Genomic DNA, 19,912 nt, shown 5'->3' on the forward strand with positions numbered 1-19,912 from the left:
TGTAATCAATATCGCTGAACTGTACAGGTAGATACTGTTGAATTGATGTATGTTTTGCTGTGTATATTCTTAACAACAACAAAATAAATAAAATTTATTAAAAAATGGACTGCCTTTGCAATGCAATTTAGATAAAGAGAGTTTTGGGTTCAACCCTAAGGCCAGTTTTGTATGAATATTTTGGGGTTCCTGGTTAAGAGTTAGCATGAGCATTACACAATATTCCCTGTGAGGTAAATGTAAATGACTTGTAGCCAGAAGATGATCCGATTAATTATAAAATGCATGCAAACCCTTTCCTTTCTGTAAATAAACCCCCCAAAACCAAACCTGTTGCCATTAAGTCGATTCCAATTCATAGTGACCATGTAAATAGGTGGACTGTATTGCTCCATCTGCTGAACTTGGAATGGCCATGTGACTTTTCTTTGGCCAATGGAACTTTACTAGATAATGGGGCACAATCAGGAAAGTGACTAGTATTTGAGCATTGGAGGTGGCTTCTTTTGTATTTTTTAGAATTGTGAAGCTACCATTTGAAGAAGTCCAGGCTAGCTTGCTGGATGATGAGAAAAATAAGACCCAGGTGCCCCATCACCCTGTGAAATGCCCTGCAAAAACCATGCACGTGCATGAAGCAGCCCTGTTTATGTGGACTCAAACTGACTGATCAGTTGATGACAGATACATCAGCAAGTCGAGAAGCCTTCAGCTGAGCCTCAAAAACCTTGTGGCAAGAGAATCATAGAATGGTGTGCTGATTAAATAGTTAATGTTAAGGTAGCTAAATCTGAGGATGAAGAGATAACTGAAACACCTTTTAGTCCTAGGAATACCTCCACTGACTATGGACTTTAAAACAGCTGCAGTATTTAATCCAACCGTAGTAAAATAAGAACAATCTCATAATATGGTATTGATATCAACATCTGTTCAACACAATGATGGACATTTAAAAAAAAACTAAAAATGAAACATAATTATATATGTGTGTTGCAAACTTATGTATAAAAGAGTCAAATCCATTCTTGGCATTCTTTGTATTATAAGAGATTTAGATGTTTTTTTTTTTGTGCATGTCAAAATTGTTTTAAGTATATGCTTCAAAAATCTGATTACACACATAGTAATTACAGTATTATTTGTAGGTTTTCTTCTTACTGCATTCTCAGTTTGCCTTCGTAGTAAACATAAATCTCCACCAAAAAAAAATCAACACATTAAGGATTAGTAACATCATTGTGTGTTATAATTACTAAGGGCTAAAAATTCTTTGAAATGATTTAAATGGTTATATTTATCCCTAGGATTTTATCTATATAATTATAAGAAAAAAAGACAACATGCTGTTTCAGGTGCTTTCGTTAGGTAGACGTTTTATAACAAATGGTTTGGGACATAGCACAAATATTTTTCCCTTCATCATCCAAAGGATTCAAAAGTCTCTTTAACGGATTCACTAGAACACACTCATTCTAATATGTAATAATTAGACTTTGAATGCCCAGGGAGAATATATTTCTTCTTTATTTTCAGCACTTTTCACAGGATATATTACCAATTTTTGTCACTATCTTACCTTGGGGAACCTACCATTATTTTGATTTTCTGTTGAAAATAAACGAGGCACACTGGAAAATAAAAATGGATTTTGACATGTTTTGCTCTCCGGAAAAATTCAGACATTAGCAACACTGAATGTTATCAGAGCAATCTCCTTTAGAAGACTAAAAGCCTTCAATTGATCCAGAATCTGTTCACCCTATAGATGGGGAAAAAGAATAACAAAAGGGGACTACTAAATATTCCTTTGCTAAACCATGCATACAATGAATGTTGATCTCCTCTGGTTTTAACTGACTGCATTGAAAATAAGAACTCTATAAGACAAGTTGTTAAAGGTAAGAGGCTTTTATACTACCCTTTCGAGTGTACTAAAACCACTCAACCAATTTTATTTAGTTACACTCTTAATAAATTAGACCCCATGCTTTCGAAGTCTGGTTCAAATTGAAAATTGTAGAAAAAGAAAACTGGTCATATCCAAACTTCTGCTTAAGTATTTCTCTCCCTGTTTTCTACATATGCGTTCATACCACACTGTCTACCCTGACCTGTTGAGACAAATTTAATTTTTGCAGTTGGCCAACTAGAAAGCATGTAAGGCAAGTCTAATCATTGGAAATTATTCTGGCATTCAATATTGATCAAAGGGTGATGTCTATTGAGTAGGATGAGAGAAAAGCATTAATGTTAGCTAGTTGAAACAGAGGTTGAATTGGTAAATTAGAGAGAAATAGTGAGGATAATACAGACATTGCTAAGGAAGGCAAACTAAACAAGAAATCAGACGTAAATTTGGAATGAGTTATAATTTTTTAAACACAAGAATTAAAATAGCCAAAATCACCTTCTTATTCTATTTGGAGATCAATGGACATGTCAATATCATAATTGTATGTGTTTCATTGCCACTTTCCTTGGCAATATGAGCCTTGACTTACAATGTTGGTGTGGTCCTAAGAAAAATTATGCATGTGAGATTCAACATTAATTAGGAGTACAGATGCAAATAAATCAGCTATCATTTCTGTAGCACTATATCACACAGAACAAGAACAAAGCTTGGAAGACATGAATATATCTTAGGTGCAAAGAGGGTGTTGGTGAAGAATATTGACTATACCGTTGACTGCCATAAGAACAAACAAGTCTGCCTTAGAGGAAGTACAGCCAGAGCACTCTTGGCAAGGCTTCATCTCATGTACTTTGGACATGTCATCAGGAGTGACCAGTTCCTGGAGAAGAACATCATGCTTGATAAGTGAAAAAGAGGAAGACCCTTGATGGTACAGATTGGTATAGTGGCTGCAACAATGGACTCAAACATAATGATTGTGAGAATGGCTCAGGACCAGGCAAAGTTTCCTTCTGCTGTGCATAGGGTCCCTTTGAGTCAGAAGCGACTCAGCTGCACCTATCAGCAATAACGAAAAGAGGGTAACTTAAGTCTGATTATGAAAGATAGAGGTTTTTTTTTTTAGTACAGCTGAGCTTTCTCCTTTGTCTCCAGCCAATCTTGATCAGAATCAGTATTATATAATGTATTATGTAACCAATATCAAGTATGTATTATTATGTCTACTTTCAAACCTCTATGTAGATGACCTGCAGAGAACAGATACCAGAGCTGAAATAGGGAAGATGCTCACGCTTCAGGTACTTTATGAAAAAAAACTAGTGCAAATCAGGCTGTCTATTGCTCTCTACCTTCAATACCATTCTGAAGGGTTGGGCCCTGCTCCTAACCAGGTATGGGAAGCAGGTTAGTAAATGACGGTTTCTAAACTCCAAGGCAATTTGCGGTTGATTGTGAGGTTTCACTGACACACATTTAAGACAAAGTTCATATCTTAATGACTTTAGATTATTTGTTCCCATGTGTGTGAAATCCATAAGGCAAGAGACAACCTAACATGCTCTGAGCTTTCATTTAATTAGTTGACACAGGAAACTTAGTCTCAGCTCCTACTCTAAATGAAATATCCTACTAGTGCTTTCCAAGTCCCTAGAGCTGCTCAGAAAGCACCACTTAAGCTAGAGTAGGTCTCTAGCTTGCAGCAACTACAGCAGAAGTAGAATACTCCAAGGGAATACTGAGGCTGATGTTTTTGTTGATCTTCCATGGCTGTTCTAAATAAGCCATGTATGTTTGAGCCCTTTACTTCACTAGGTGTTATCATTTAACCTTCCACCTGACCATTCTGACTTTCTGGATTTCTGAATTCCTTCCTACAGCCTCCTTGCAAATCCTGGCTGAACCACTTTCACAGACTATAAAAAAACTGTGATCAGAAGCCAGTTTTACAAATATCACAGAAGGCACAAATAAGTGATAATGCAGGACATACAATGAAGAAATTTTAAATGATAAACTATGACAAATTGTTATGCAGCTTAGAGTTAAAAATAATTTATGAAAATGATAAGATTTGAAATGTGATGAAATAAGCAATGGCTACGCTAAATACATCAAGTCCATAATAAGAAATCTCACATTACAGGAGATAATTGCAGATGGTTTAAGGAATTCATTTCACAAAGCATTAATTGCTAGATAATGCTTATTTCATGATAACCATAAGAATGGTTGAACCGCAATAAAAGGCAATAGTACAATCTAATCATTGACAAAAAAAAGAAAATTACCATATGATATATACATAATGGAAACCCTGATAGCATAGTGGTTAAGAACTTTGGTTGCTAACCAAAAGGTCAGCAGTTCAAATCCACCAGGCACTCCTTAGGAACCCAATGGGGCAGGTCTACTCTGTCCTATAGGGTCTCTACGAGTCAGAATCAACTCGAAAGCCACAGTTTTTTTTTTCTTTTTTTAATATACATAATATTAAAATATACATAATAGACAGAAAACATTTTGATAAAAGTAACACTTATTAACATTGAAAACCTCTTATCATGTTAAAGCCTCATACTTTGGAGTCCCTGGGTGGTGCAAACAGTTAACATGTTCAGCTGCTAAGCGAAAAGTTGGAGGTACCTTGGAACAAAGGCCAGGAAATCTACTCAGAAGAAATGACACACTGAAAACTCTATAAAGTACAGTTCTACTGTGACATACATGAGGCGTCCCTGAATCAGAGCAGATACGCCAGCAATTGGTTTTGAATTTGGTGAAGACTTTTTAGATACAACAACAAAAGCACAATTCATAAAAGAAGGAAAAAAAAAGATGCATAAGTTGGACTTCATTAAAATGAAAAAAATGTTCTGTAAAAGTCACTGTTAAGAGAATGAAAAGACAAATCAAAGGCTGGGAGAAAATATTTGCAAAACACATATTTGATAAAAACAAAATATATCTAAAATATACAAAGAACAACTAAAACACAACAATAAGGAAACCAACAATGGCCATTCTAAACAGAAATCTCATGAAAGAAATATACAGATGAAAACTAAGCATATGAAAAAGTGCCCAACATCAAATATTACTGGGAATTGCGAATCAAAACATGCATATATAAACAACAAAACAAACCCGTTGACACGGAGCCCATTTCATCTCACGGCAACCACATGTATTACAGAGTAGAATTGCTCCATAAGGTTTTCTTGTCTGTAGTCTTTATGGATGTAACCTTTCTTCCTAGGAGTTGCTGGGTGGGTTTGAACTGCCAACCTTTAGATTAGCAGTCGAGCTTAAACCCTTTGTGCCACTCAGAGACCGACACACTTATTAGAAAAGCTAAAATCCAAAACACAGATAATACTAAATGTTTGCAAGGATGTGGAACAACAGGAATTCTCATTCATTGCTGGTAGGAATGCAAAATGCTAAGCTACTTTGAAAGACAGTCTGGTAGCTGCTTACAAAGCTAACCATAGGGTTACCATTCAATCAAGCAATCACACTGCTAGGTATTTACCAAATGAGATGAAAACATATGTTCACATATAAACTTGCACACAAATGTTTAGAACAGCTTTATTCATAATTGTTAAATATTGGCAGCCACCAAAATGTCCTTCAATAGAATGGATAAACAAACTGTGGTATATCCACAGAATGGAATAACTTTCAGCAGTAAAAAGAAATGAGCTGTCAAGCTACGAAAAGATATGCAGAAACCTGAAATGCATCCTGCTTTGTTAAAGAAGTTGGTCCAAAAAAGTTGCTAGCTTTATGATTCCAACTATCTGACATTCAGGAAAAGGCAAAACTGTAGTCAGAGTGAAAATATGAGTTGTTGTCACGGTGTCAGAGGGAGGGTAGAGGGGTGAACAAGGGCAATGAAACCATTCTGTATGATACTATAATGGTGGACACACGACATTATGTATTTGTCAAAGCTCATAAGACTTAAAACATAAAGAGTGAACCAAAATACAAATTATGGATTTTAGTTAATAATAGCGCACCAGTATTACTTCAGTTGTAGCAAATCCACCACACGAAGAATGGTGTCAATAATGGGAGAAATTCTGTGATTGTCAAGAGGGAAAGTATGTAAATTTTCTCTGTCTTCTGTGTAATTTTTCTATAAACTTAAAACTGTTCTAAAAATAAAAATAAATAAATAAAAATCAGTGGTAGAATCAGAACTAGCTACATAAACTGCAGGGCCCTGGATAAAATGAACATATGGCACTGCTTTTTCAGGAATTACTTACGAATTTCAAGGTGGCGGCAGCAGAACATTAAACCAAGGCAGAGTCCTGAGCATGAGGCCCTGGGCTATGAAACAAGTTGCACACTCACCCATGATGGTTAGACCTGGGTAAAATGCTATGCTTTGAGGCAACAGAAATAAATTGGTGCAAATTTTTACACTAGCGAGTGAAAACAAATCGACACCAAACAAAACAAAAAAATTGCAGGGTTTTTTTTAATGGTTATAGCTTCTTCTAAATATTTCCGCTGCTTCTTAAATCCTAAGGTACTTACTACTATACAATACCATTCCTATGTGAATTTAAAAAAAAAGGCCCGTGTTTATTTTACCGTCTAAATTTTTAAGCTTTTTACTGTAGATCCTGTTTTAATTGTGGTAGAACAAGTGGACTTGTGGTATAGTAGCAAAATGATCATTCAATCCCCAATGCTACACACAAATTTACCTTGGATTAATATATTTGGACTTTAGAGAAAATGAATAGATGTAATTTATTTAAAAAAATATGTTCAAGATAGGCATGCAATTACAAATTCGATAACTGAAAGATTCCAAGTAGATCAAACAGATGCTCAGAAAAGCTACAATACTTTGAACTATTTATACAGTTTCATAATAATAAAAAGCAGAATATCATAAGGGTAGGGATTATGTCACAGTAGATCTCCAGGTAACCACAAAATGATATTAACTTAAAAATTATGCAGTAAAATGGGAGCCATAACATAAGCAATTTTAATCAGCAAAAATTTTTCCCTCTAGTCAAGCCTAAACCAAAAGGATCTAATGAGATTTAAGCTTAGGTATCAGCCTGTTTTCCAACTCGCTCTGCTTGGAACATACCAGGAGTTGAATTTCATGGGTTTTCATAAAGGAATTGGCTGAAGTTCATTCTTCTCTGGTTTCAAACACTATGAACGTGAGATTTATCCTCTTCCTTCATGAAGGCCTTTGGACCACACCCCACAAGACTGCTCTTCCTTGTAACATTTCTATACCCATGCCAAGTGGGACAGAATGGAATTCTTCTTGAACCCTATTTGAAAACAGGTAGGAATTACAAAAGGAAAGCCCAGCAAGAACAGATAATAAGCGTGAGCTTACCCACCCATGAATATCAGACTAGAGATAGCATTCTGAAAGTTCTTATTAAATGTGATTAAACTGAGTTACAAATAAAGAAGAAATATAATATACTTGGAAAACGAAATTAAAACCATGTAGGAAAAAGGAACAAAGAGATTTTAAAATTTCAGAAATGACATGCAGATTCGTTGCAAAGGAAAGGATACTAAACCAAAAAATAAATAAACAAATAAACCCAGTGCCACTGAGTCGATTTCGACTCATAGCGACCCTATAGGACAGAGTGGAACTGCCCCATAGAGTTTCCAAGGAGCACCTGGCAGATTCGAACTGCCGACCCTTTGGTTAGCAGCTGTAGCACTTAAACACTACGCCACCAGGGTTTCCAGTGAAAGGATACTATGACCAAAATATTGGATGTAAGTGAAAAATTTATTCATAGATCAGGAATTTCATATCTCAGGAACTGACTCAGAATGAAGTACAGACACCAAAGACATTCCTTCTGCTTCTGGGCAAGATGAAGTAACAAGCAGCAGAATAATGCCTCTCCCCCAGAACATGTGGTAATAGAAATCCCTACTGTTTCTAGTGGGTAGATGTCAGGAATGCTGTTAGATACCCTACAATGCACAGGCAAGCCCTCCACAGCACAGAATTATCTGTCCCATGGTGTTAATAGTCTTGAAGTTGAGAAGCTCTGGAATAGAGGAAATGAAGTGGAAAATAGAGATATTCACAACATAATAGAGTTCTATAAAATGAAATATGTAGAAATACGATGTTTCAAAATAAAGTATCTGAAATTAAGAGCTTAATAACTGGCTGGTTTCCAATATAGCATAGAGAAGAAGAGAAAATTCAAGAACTGGAAAAGAGGTCAATGCAAATATCCAAACTGAAGCTCAGAGTCCTTTAAGTTTTTATTTAAATTTAGGATCACTTGGCCACTTTTTATTTAAAAATATCTGTAGCGTTGTTTTGGAGGATTCAGAGTTTGAATCTCTATAGAAATTTTGAGAGAAGCAAATTTTAACAATATTGAATCATCTAACCCCATAATCTTTTAGTTAGGTTTTCTTTAATTTTTTTTTCTCAACAATATATTCTACTTTTCAATTAAGAGGTTGTATGAGTGTTTTAAACTTAATCCTAATTTTTTTTTAATTTCTTTTTCCAGATCTTTGCTGCTAATATATAAATATACAATTAGCTTCATTGCTTTGTTGATTTTTTTTCTTCCAAGGTCTTTTCTTCCAAGGTAATGTAGGGTGGATTCTAACTCTTACGAAAAGGAAATACAATTTGAGAAGAGTTGTTTTATTATCACAGTTTTTCAGGTGACTTTTTCAATTTTTTTTTTTCTTCCTTTTTAAACCAAAGTTTTATTTTCCTCTGTCCATGCGGTTTCTTAATTTTACTTTAATACTGCTGAAGCAATTTCTTACATAAAGGACAATTTCAGGACTGAAGTTCTTATCTGCTAGTGGCTTCTCCTTTGCTCTTAAATGATGAGTTTTACATTATGCTAGGAAGAAAGAGACCAAATGTGTGTGGTTAAACTGAAGTATAAAAAACTAGAGACTCATTTAACACTTAGAGACTACTATCTCACCTACTTCAATGATTTTTTTTCCTTAAAATATACAACAATAATTAGACAATAAACACCAAAATCACACCCACTGCCTTCAAGTCGATTCCGACTCATAGCAACCCTATAGGACAGAGTAGAACTGCCCCATAGAGTTTCCAAGGAGCGCCTGGCAGATTCAAACTGCCGATCTTTTGGTTAGCAGCCGTAGTACTTAACCACTACGCCACCAGGGTTTCCAGTTAGACAGTAACTACTTTTATAGCAACGATGATTAATCCTTTCCAACATAGGTCAAGTTGTTGTGTGATAATCACACTACATATTGCTTTAATAATCTAAATTATGTGGAGTGATAGGAAAACCAAGCCAGACTATTCTTCTTTTATTTGACACTGTGATAGAACAATTTGTCTTGAACACTTATTTTTGTTTTTCAAGGAGTAATTAACTTCTCTTAGGTTTTATAAAAATGTTGCATGTACAGTGAGGACCATAATACTCTACTCAGTTAATTTTCAAATATGAAATAAGAAAATGGACATTAAAGTGTGTCCTGAAGAGCACTGGTGACTTAGTGGTTAAGAGCTCGGCTGCTAAGCAAAAAGACAGCAGTTGGAATCCACCAACCACTCCTTGGAAACCCTATGGGGCAGTTCTACTCTGTCCTATGGGGTCTCTAGGAATTGGAATCCACTCAATGGCCATGGGTTTTGTTTTGAAAGTGCTATGTAAGTCCGAGGCGTTTATGAATATTCAACTCAATGTCTCTATGGTTTTTATTAACAGAAGTGTTTACTTTGCTGCAGAATTTGACCACAGTTCTAAGTATGTACATCACACATTGCCTGCAGGATATTGGGAGAATGGTGGCCTCCTTACTAGTGTGGACAGATAAATGCTAGGAGGCTATGGAAGGCATCATAAGTGATCAGAATCTGGTTTTGCAGTGGACTTACCATTTCTGTATTTAGATGAGGAGATTGGAAAGCATCCACTTTTTCCCCCTAAAGTCTCATAAAAACATAAGTTAAAATAAGTTTCTTCTTGGCATTGGTCATAAATATTAAACATCTGATGCATCCAAACTGCTAGTTACAAAGCTGAGTTTTCAGACACATTTTTAACATTATGGACCAGGAATTTGACAAATTCATATAGTCTAGGCAGGTTCACACATTTACACTGCTCCCTGCTTCCTAGGGCAGTTGCATTTTTCCTCCGTTATGCTGTTTGACAGCCTATGGTGAATTTATAAATGTTCAACAGGTGCCTCCAGTCAGAAGCACATGAACTGTATAGCTGAAAGTTGAATCAAGACATGGGGTTTAATTTATAAATTTTAGTTATCATGTGAAAAGATTTTGCCTTTAAACCCGGGTGAACAACCCAAGGGAAGTGAACTAATAAAAGATTGTCTGATGAATGCAGTCAACTCAGAATTCTATTTTAAGATTTTGAGATTTTACCTGTATACCCTATTATGTATTGAATTGTGTTTCCCCCAAAATATGTCTTGGAACTCTAATTCCTATACCTGTGGATATAATCCCCTCTGAGAATAAGATTTTCTTTGTCATGTTAATGAGGTCATATCTGCATAGGATGGGCCTTACACCAAACCACTTATCAGATATAAAATGAAGAGAACAGACACAGAAGCAAGTAAAAGGAGGAGATAGATGCCACATAAACCAAGAAACACCAGAGATACAGAAGCTGAGACAGGACTTTCTCCCACAGTGGACCGAGGGAGAGCCTTTCCCTAGAGTCAGTGCTCTGAATTAGGTCTTCTAACCTTGTAAACTGTGAGGAAATAAATGTTCTTTAAAGCCTTTCACTCATGTTCCTGTCACAGCAACACTAGGAAACTAAGACTTATCCTTTTCGTTAATTTTTTTTTTTTTCTGGTTGAAATTAAGAACATCTAAAAATCACGTATACTTCCTTGCCTCGTGGATAAAAAAAAAAAAAAAAATTTTATCAGACTTCAAATATATTCTCAGATTATGAGACCCAAAAAAAGCTTATTTTAAATTTATTCTTAATGTAATTATGAGAGTATGAGGAGCCCTGGTGGCACAGTGGTTAAGTGCTCAGTTGCTAACTGAAAGGTTGGTGGTTTGAACTCACCAACCACTCCAAGAGGGGAAAGGTGTGGCAGCCTGCTCTCGTAAAGATTACAGCCTGGGAGAACCTATGGGCAATTTCCACTCTGTCCTACAGTGTCACTACGTGTCAGAATTGACTCAAAGGCAACGAAAGCTCATGAAACTAGATTGTTAATGGAGAGAAACGGATAACTGAAGTGATTATTTGGTTAAGCCAGACTTTTAAAAATGTATTTTTGTCTAAATTATTAAATTAGCTTTATATTAATTTTATAATTCAAACATAAATTTTCATACTGTGCCAACTGAGGCATAAGCTGAGCTTGGCATGCTTATCCTCAACATTTTTCAGTAGCATTAACTGTACATCATTAATCCCTATAAACCCTGTTTTCTCTCTTTAATTGATTTATCTGGTTTTAGAGAATCTCTGTGTCTTTGTTCCCAGCTGAAGCACATTGACCTTTTCCCTGTGATCAGCAGTATCATTCCTTCTCTCACATTGATTCCACTTGCTCTACACTTCATTACTTTGTGCTCCCCTGCACCCTGTACTCTTGACAAAGAGGACATGATAAATTTTTTCTCTAATTGAATTAATTAAAAAAAAAATAGAATTTCCACTGTAGCAAAGTACTATATTTAACTTTTGAAAACACAATGTTGTCTAGCAATGTAGACAGTTATGTAAACAAGTATTTATAATATTCTTTGTTATGAGTATTTGACAAAAGTGTTACCACGATTTCCCAAGTAAGAGCCACCTGAGGCAAACAGCCAATTCTTGAGACAGCGGGGAATGATCTCCTCCTAAAGCTCTGTCTTGAGAAACTGGAGGCCAGCTTGGGTTTTATAGGGAAAAGGGGACATGAGTTTTAGGAACTTGTGGAATGTCTATTTTTTTTTCTGTGTGGTTGCAGTGGGCACCTCTCAAACATGTTGATCTTTTCCTGCCATTGTCCTATCAGCCCCAGGGTAGGGAGGAGAATGGCGCCATCCTGGTGAGCATCATCCTGTTTGATAAGCTTAGATTGATATCACTTGTTTTTTCGTGGTCCTAATTTTTTTTTTTAAGGAAGCATTCGTTAACTTTTGACTTTTAGAGGAGCTAATAGCAAAATCTTACTTGAAAACAGAGAAAGGCTAGGGAACAAAAAAAAAAAAAGTGGTACAGGTACTGTTCAAGATATAACTGAACAGCCTGTTCCAAAAGTAGAAAAGAAAGTGAAGTAATTGATTGTAAAGAAAAAAAAAAAAAAAAACTAAAGATTTCAGACAAAGTTGTATCAAACTGTGCTTGCACAAATAATTTGAAGTTTACATGTGAAAAAGTGACAAAGCAAAACACTTTACACAGAAAGAACATCATTTGCAAAGGTGAAAAACCATAGTTTACATGAGGGAACTTTCAGTGTGGAGTGTGACCAATGCTTAGAAAGTAGGGAAAGGTAAGATATGAAAAGTCATCTTGGCAAAACTACAAAAGGACTTATATATCACAATTAGCTAAACTATATACCAGCCACTCCTCGGAAATCCTTCGGGACAGTTCTACTCTGTTTTACAGGGTCACTATGAGTTGGAATTAACAACAGGCCTGGTACACATAGAATAACAGTAAACGCTCAAAGCGGATTTGTAGAAGCGGCCTCTGTGTTTCTCCTCTTTACTTTCAAGTTAGTAAACCAGCTTTAGCAAATCAACTTTTATTGGAGAGGAGCCATTAATATGTATAAAGAAAAATTATCTTAAACTTGGATAAAAAAAAAAGGATGAAGACATGATATTTGTCTGTCATTCTCAATCATTGTCTGACAGACTCATCCACAGATTATTTAATTCTTTAGAGGACTGTATTTTTATTTGCTTTACTATTTGCTTCCCATTGGAACCAAAACTCTGGACAGTTACACGATCAGTTGCAGATTTTTGTCCAGGAGAAAAATAACCCAAGGATCATGCTTTTATTGTTAAGTTTCTCTTTCAGCAAATTCATTTCAACATTTCCCTTATTGACTTTATAATACTCTATTCCACAAATTCTCCTTTAAGTCAGCTTAATCATTTTGATATTTCTTTCTCTAATAAATTAAATACTTAACACACACACAGCATCGTTGTATGCAGGTCATGCTTTTAGCCTTATTTGGGAGATCAGTTTGTGGTAAAATACATTTAGACAGTATTCTTTACTTTTGACCTCTGTTCTGTGAATTTCAAAGCAGACTAGCACACACCAAACCTAAATATTTCTGCAAAGAAAGCATAATTTGCTTTACGAAAACATTCCAACCTGATTTGAACAAGGAAACGTCTCCTCCTCCACCTGGTCTTAATGGGAAATATTTTAGGAAAGTGTAAAAAAGTTATTTTAATATGCCTAGAGCCTCAACTCAACATTTTTTTTTCCACTGAAAGGAGGTCAGAGGAAGAAAAAGAAAAACTGACAGACTGATAGAACCAGCATTTGAAAAAGGGCAGGGTGATATGGTGTCACTTAAAACATTTTGACTATCACAGATTGCATATGGATCACCGAGGAAGATAAGACAATATGTTTTGAGTGGAAAATACTAAAAATGTTGAAGAATTTGTATGAAATTATAATAGTCATGATTGTAACTATACCATAACTCTAGAAATAGTTACTTAGGACCTCTGCAGTGTACAACAGTAATTTTTTTAAATGAAGATAATTAAACTGTGTTCTCTTCTAAAGACATATGCTCATGAGTAATTGTGTTTAAGAAATATTTCTATGAATCTACTTTTTACAAGGCTTTGATTTTTTTTTTATTTATTCTGAGGGTTGATAATCAAATAATCTATTTATGTATTATCTGTAAAAAGCTAATTAAATAATTGTTATATAAGATTATCACCCAGGTTCTTGTTTTTAAGTTATGGAAATAAAAGAATGAGTAAGAACCAAAAGGCTTAGGTAAAAAAAAAAAAAAAAAAATCTAATAATTACACTGGTAGATAATTACACAACATAGTAAGTGCTATCGAGAAAAAGTAGAGGGAAATATATGAATGGGATATACTGACGGTGGTAGGATGCTTCTGCAGACAGCTAAATGTTCACCTTAGATATAGCTGAACTATGGGTAAGAGTTAAGCAGAAAAGGTGGAAATGGAAGTTGTGAGTCCAGGATAAGGTATATACAAAGGCTCTGAGGCAGGATAAAGAAATGTCCCCATTAGAAACAGAAAAAAGGTAAGAGCTAGATGATAGAGAGGAGAAGTTTCTAAGTAGTACAAAATTAAAGAGGAAGGAACCAGATTATATGGAGTTAGATTTTTATTTTCTTTTTACTGTGAAAAAAATTTTTTTTATTGTACTTTAGATGAAGGTTTACAGAACAAATAAGTTTCTCATTAAACAGTTAGTACACATATTGTTTTATGACATCAGTTAACAACCCCATAACATGTCAACATTCTTCCCTTCTCAACCTTGGGTTCCCTATTACCAGCTTTCCTGTCTCCTCCTGTCTTCTTGTCCTTGCCCCAGCGGTGGTGTACCCCTTTAGTCTTGTTTCGTTTTATGGGCCTGTCCAATCTTTGGCTGAAGGGTGAACCTCAGGAGTGACTTCATTACTGAGCTGAAAAGGTGTCTGGGGGCCATACTGTTCTGGGTTTCTCCAGTCTCTGTCAGGCCAGCAAGTCTGGTCTTTCTTTTTTTTTTTTTTTTTTTTCTCCCTCCAACTAGATTTTTTATTGTTGTAAAAATACATATAATATGACATTTGCAAATTAAACATTTTTCAAGTGTACAATTCAAAAAAATCAATTACATCAGTGATGTTGTGCAACCATCACCAATATCCGTTTTCAAATTTTCCATCCTCATAAACAAAAATTTGATGCTATCCAAACAATGATTCTCCCCTTCCCTGCTGCTCCTGCCCCTGGTAACCACTGTTAAACTCTAATCTCTATACATTTGCCTATTCTAGGTATTTCATATTAGTAAAATCATATAATATTTGTCCTTTTGTGATTGACTTACTTCACTCAGCACAATGTTTTCAAAGTTCATTCATGTTGTGGCATGTATCATTTCTTTTTATGGCTGAGTAATACTCCATTGTATGTATATACCACACTTTGTTTATATATTCATCTGTTGGTGGACATTTGTGTTTTTTCCACCTTTCAGCTTTTGTGAATAATGCTGCAATGAACATTGGTGTACACGTGTCTGTTTGCATGGCTGCTTTTAAGACTCTCGGGTATATACACCTGATGGTGGTATTATTGGATCATATGGTAGCTCTGTTTAATGTTTTGTGGGACACCAAACTGTTTTCCACAGTGGCTGTACCATTTTGCATTTCCACCAGCAATGGATGAGGGCTCTAGTTTCTTCACGTCCTCATTAACATTTGTTATTTTTGGTCTTTTTTTTTTTAAATAATTTTTATTGTGCTTTAAGGGAAAGTTTACAAATCAAGTCAGCCTCTCACATGTAAACTTATATACACCTTACTACATACTCCCACTTACTCTCCCTCTAATGAATCAGCCTGCTCCCTCCTTCCAGTCTGTCCTTTCATGACCGTTTTGCCAGTTTCTAACCTTCTCTACCCTCCCATCTCCCCTCCAGACAGGAGATGCCAACACAATCTCAAGTGTCCACCTGATGCAAGTAGCTCACTCTTCATCAGCATCTCTCTCCAACCCATTGTCCAGTCCAATCCGTGTCTGACGAGTTGTCTTCAGGAATGGTTCCTATCCTGGGCCAACAGAAGGTTTGGGGACCATGACCACCGGGATTCTTCCAGTCTAAGTCAGACCGTTAAGTCTGGTCTTTTTATGAGAATTTGGGGTCTGCATCCCACTGTTCTCCTGCTCCCCAGGGGCTCTCTGTTTTGTTCCCTGTCAGGGCAGTCATTGGTTGTGGCCAGGCACCATCTACTTCTTCTGGTCTCAGGATGATGTAGTCTCTAGTTCATGTGTCCTTTTCTGTCTCTTGGGCTCATAATTACCTAGTGACCTTGGTGTTCTTCATTCTCCTTTGATCCAGGTGGGTTGAGACCAATTGATGCATCTTAGATGGCCGCTTGTTAGCGTTTAAGACCCCAGACGTCACACTTCAAAGTGGGATGCAGAATGTTTTCTTAATAGAATTTATTTTGCCAAGTGACTTAGATGTCCCCAGAAGCCATAGTTCCCAAACCCCCACCCTTGTTCCGCTGACCTTAGAAGCATTCAGTTTATTCAGGAAGCTTCTTTGCTTTTGGTCCAGTCCCATTGTGCTGACCTACCCTGTATTGAATGTTGTCCTTCCTTTCACCTAAAGTAGTTCTTATCTACTATCTAATCAGTAAATAACCCTCTCCCACCCTCCCTTCCTCCCCCCTCCAGTAACCACAAAAGAAGGTGTTCTTCTCAGTTTAAACTATTTCTCAAGTTCTTATAATAGTGGTCTTATACAATATTTGTCCTTTTGCATCTGACTAATTTCGCTCAGGATAGTGCCTTCCAGGTTCCTCCATGTTATGAAATGTTTCACAGATTCATCATTGTCCTTTATTGATGCATAGTATTCCATTATGTGAATATACCGTAATTTATCCATTCGTCCGTTGATGGACACCTTGGTTGCTTCCATCTTTTTGCTATTGTAAACAGTGCTGCAAGAAACAAGGGTGTGCATATATCTGTTTGCGTAAAGGCTCTTATTTCTCTAGGATATATTCTGAGGAGTGGGATTTCTGGGCTGTATGGTAGTTCTATTTTTAGCTTTTTAAGGAAATGCCAGATAGATTTCCAAAGTGGTTGTACCATTTTACATTCCCACCAGCAGTGTATAAGTGTTCCAATCTCTCCACAGCCTCTGCAACATTTATTCTTTTGTGTTTTTTGGATTAATGCCAGTTTTGATGGAGTGTGATGGAATCTCATCGTAGTTCTAATTTGCATTTCTCTAATGGCTAATGATCGAGAGCATTTCCTCATGTATCTGTTAGCCACCTGAATATCTTCTTTAGTGAAGTGAGTGTTCATATCTTTTGCCCAATTTTTAATTGGGTCCTTTGTCTTTTTGTGGTTGAGTTTTAAAAGAATCATATAGATTTTAGAGATCAGGCGCTGGTCGGAGATGTCATAGCTGAAAATTTTTTCCCAGTCTGTAGGTGGTCTTTTTACTCTTGTGGTGAAGAGTTTTAGATGAGCGTATGTGTTGGATTTTTAGGAGCTCCCAGTTATCTGGTTTCATTTCGTCCTTTTTAGTAATGTTTTGTATTCTGTTTATGCCTTGAATTAGGGCTCCTAACGTTGTCCCTATTTTTTCTTCCATGATCTTTATTGTTTTAGTCTTTATGTTTAGGTTTTTGATCCATTTGGTGTTAGTTTTTGTGCATGGTGTGAGGTATGGGTCCTGTTTCATTTTTTTGCAGATGGGTATCCAGTTATGCCAGCACCATTTGTTAAAAAGACTATCTTTTCGCCAATTAACTGACACTGGGCCTTTGTCAAATATCAGCTGCTCATATGTTGATGGGTTTATATCTGGGTTCTCAATTCTGTTCCATTGGTCTACGTGCCTGTTGTTGTACCAGTACATGGAGTTAGATATTTTTATTAAAAATGTTATTTTTTTTTTTTTCTAGAAGCCATGAGAAGCCGGTGAATGGTTTCTAACAGGAGTGTGACAGGGTTATGGCTGAAACCTTGGGGGAAGAGGTACCTAAGATTTGATGTGGGGAGTGCAAGCAAGAAACTATGGCTTTGATCCAAGAAGTAAATAATAGAATTTGGACTATAATAAGGGCAGTAGAGATAGAGAGAACTGGACAAATTCAAAAAACAAGGACAAACAAGAACACAGAAGAACAAATAAAATAGAGTATAAAAAACTAAACAGCTTGTATAGGTTGTATATTACAACCTATACAATCACTAATTATCAATTGAAATGTTCTTAATAGATCAAGCCTTATGTGTTCTCTACAAAGTACTTAAATAGAAAATGTTAAAACTATATTATACATGTAAAGTGTCATTTTCTACAAAAGTTTCAAAAATTATTGATGAAATAACTATTTCCTTTCCTAGCATGATTTTCCCAAATAAAAATTTGCATTTTATTATTCTCTGCACAATGGTAAAAAAATAAAATTAAGATATAGATTTTAAATTCATTTCTAGTAAAAACAAAACTTCAAACTTCCTTGACCACTTGTGCCCTAATCAGTAACTAAAATACAGAATAGAATACTAGAATGCAATACAATATTATACCACCTCTAATTCATCCCATCCATATACCACCCTGTACCTTTTCTCAATAGCACTTACCATATTGTGTAATTTGTACACCATTTATAAGCTTTAAGCCTATGTTTACCCAAGCCCAATAAAATTATATTTATAAAAGTTATATTAATACAGTGCTTCATTCAATCTTTCATAATGTACTCATTTGATGAGAGGAATTTGTGCAACTTTTAGGTTTTTTAATAATTAAGCAATTCTGTACTGTAACTGGAGTAACACTAAATCTTTTGTAGGCATTGACTTTTTGTCACAGTTTAGAAGGTTGCTTCCCTGTCCCTTTCTGTATATCAACAATTTCACACTATAAGAAATTAGGAAAAGAAGAAAATTGTAAGGAGACTAAATGCACAGGTCAAATGGTCACCTCAGCCATTTGTCCATTGTTAGCCAAATTGGGTGGTCCAGAAAGTTGACTGCCTCATTGGGGCAGGCATTCGTTCTAGTCTGAAAAGTTTACTGAGAATTAGTGAGTGCAGCAGTGTCCATTGCATTTGATAAAAAGGCATAAATTAAGCAATATTTTTTTACACTGAATGAATATCAGTAATGTATGTAAGCATGGGGCAGGTAGGCTTCCGTTATGGTAACACATCGGTCAGTAAGGAAGAAACCCCGGTCCAGAAGGACAGACTCTAGACACATACATGCTTTAGGGAGATGTTTTAAATGATTAGTTTGTCGTGGGGGAAAAAAAAAAAAAGAACATTACTTTGGAGTGTGAAAATAAATTGAAGTAGAAAAAACATTTTTTTTGCCCATTTTCTTTTTCTTATCATGCATTCAAATCACCCACTGTTAAAAGAGTGTTATCTTGAATTCCACCTCCTTCAAGAATTTCTGGGCCCTTTTTTATTTGGGCAGCTCCTGTCCTGAGGAGGCAGAAGGGGACAAGAGTTGGCTGGAGGGACAAGGTAAACCCGGGGTGGAACAGGAAAATGCATTGTCAACATTACAGGGTTTGCAAACAGTGTCACATAAAAATATGTGTACAAATTTGTGTATGAGAAATTAACTTGAGCTGTATACTTTCACCTAAATCACAATTAAAAAAAAAAAAAAAGAATTTCTGGGTCCTTGAAAAATATGCAGAAATCTGGGCCATCCAAGTCCAACTAATTCATGAACAAAGGCTCAGAAATATACATGTTTAGTAAATGCCTCCATTAATCCATATGCACATTAAAGTGTGGGGAGCACTAAAGGATCTATTTATAATATCCTTGAGGGATTAATTCAAATAAACCAAAAAACCAAACCCATTGCCATTGAGTCAATTCTGACTCATAGCAACCCTATAGGACAGAGTAGAACTGCCCCATAGAGTTTCCAAGGAGCACCTGGCAGATTCGAGCTGCCAACCCTTTGGTTGGCAGCCATAGCACTTAACCACTACACCACCAGGGTTTCCATTAATTCAAATAGTCTCCTGAGAGTCTAAGTATATAACTAAGAAATATTTTATATATTGCTGAATTTTGCCTCATACATATACACACCCCTACACGTATCTTATTCACACACAAACACCTATGCATACACGCAATAATACACATACACACCACTGCTAAGCAGTTCAAATGGAAGCAGCCAGAATAATATAACACTTTCCAGTTTTAGCAGTTTCAGAAACAGGT

The sequence above is a fragment of the Loxodonta africana genome, chromosome 20 (assembly GCF_030014295.1).
Source record: "Loxodonta africana isolate mLoxAfr1 chromosome 20, mLoxAfr1.hap2, whole genome shotgun sequence".
In the NCBI taxonomy this organism is placed as follows: domain Eukaryota; kingdom Metazoa; phylum Chordata; class Mammalia; order Proboscidea; family Elephantidae; genus Loxodonta; species Loxodonta africana.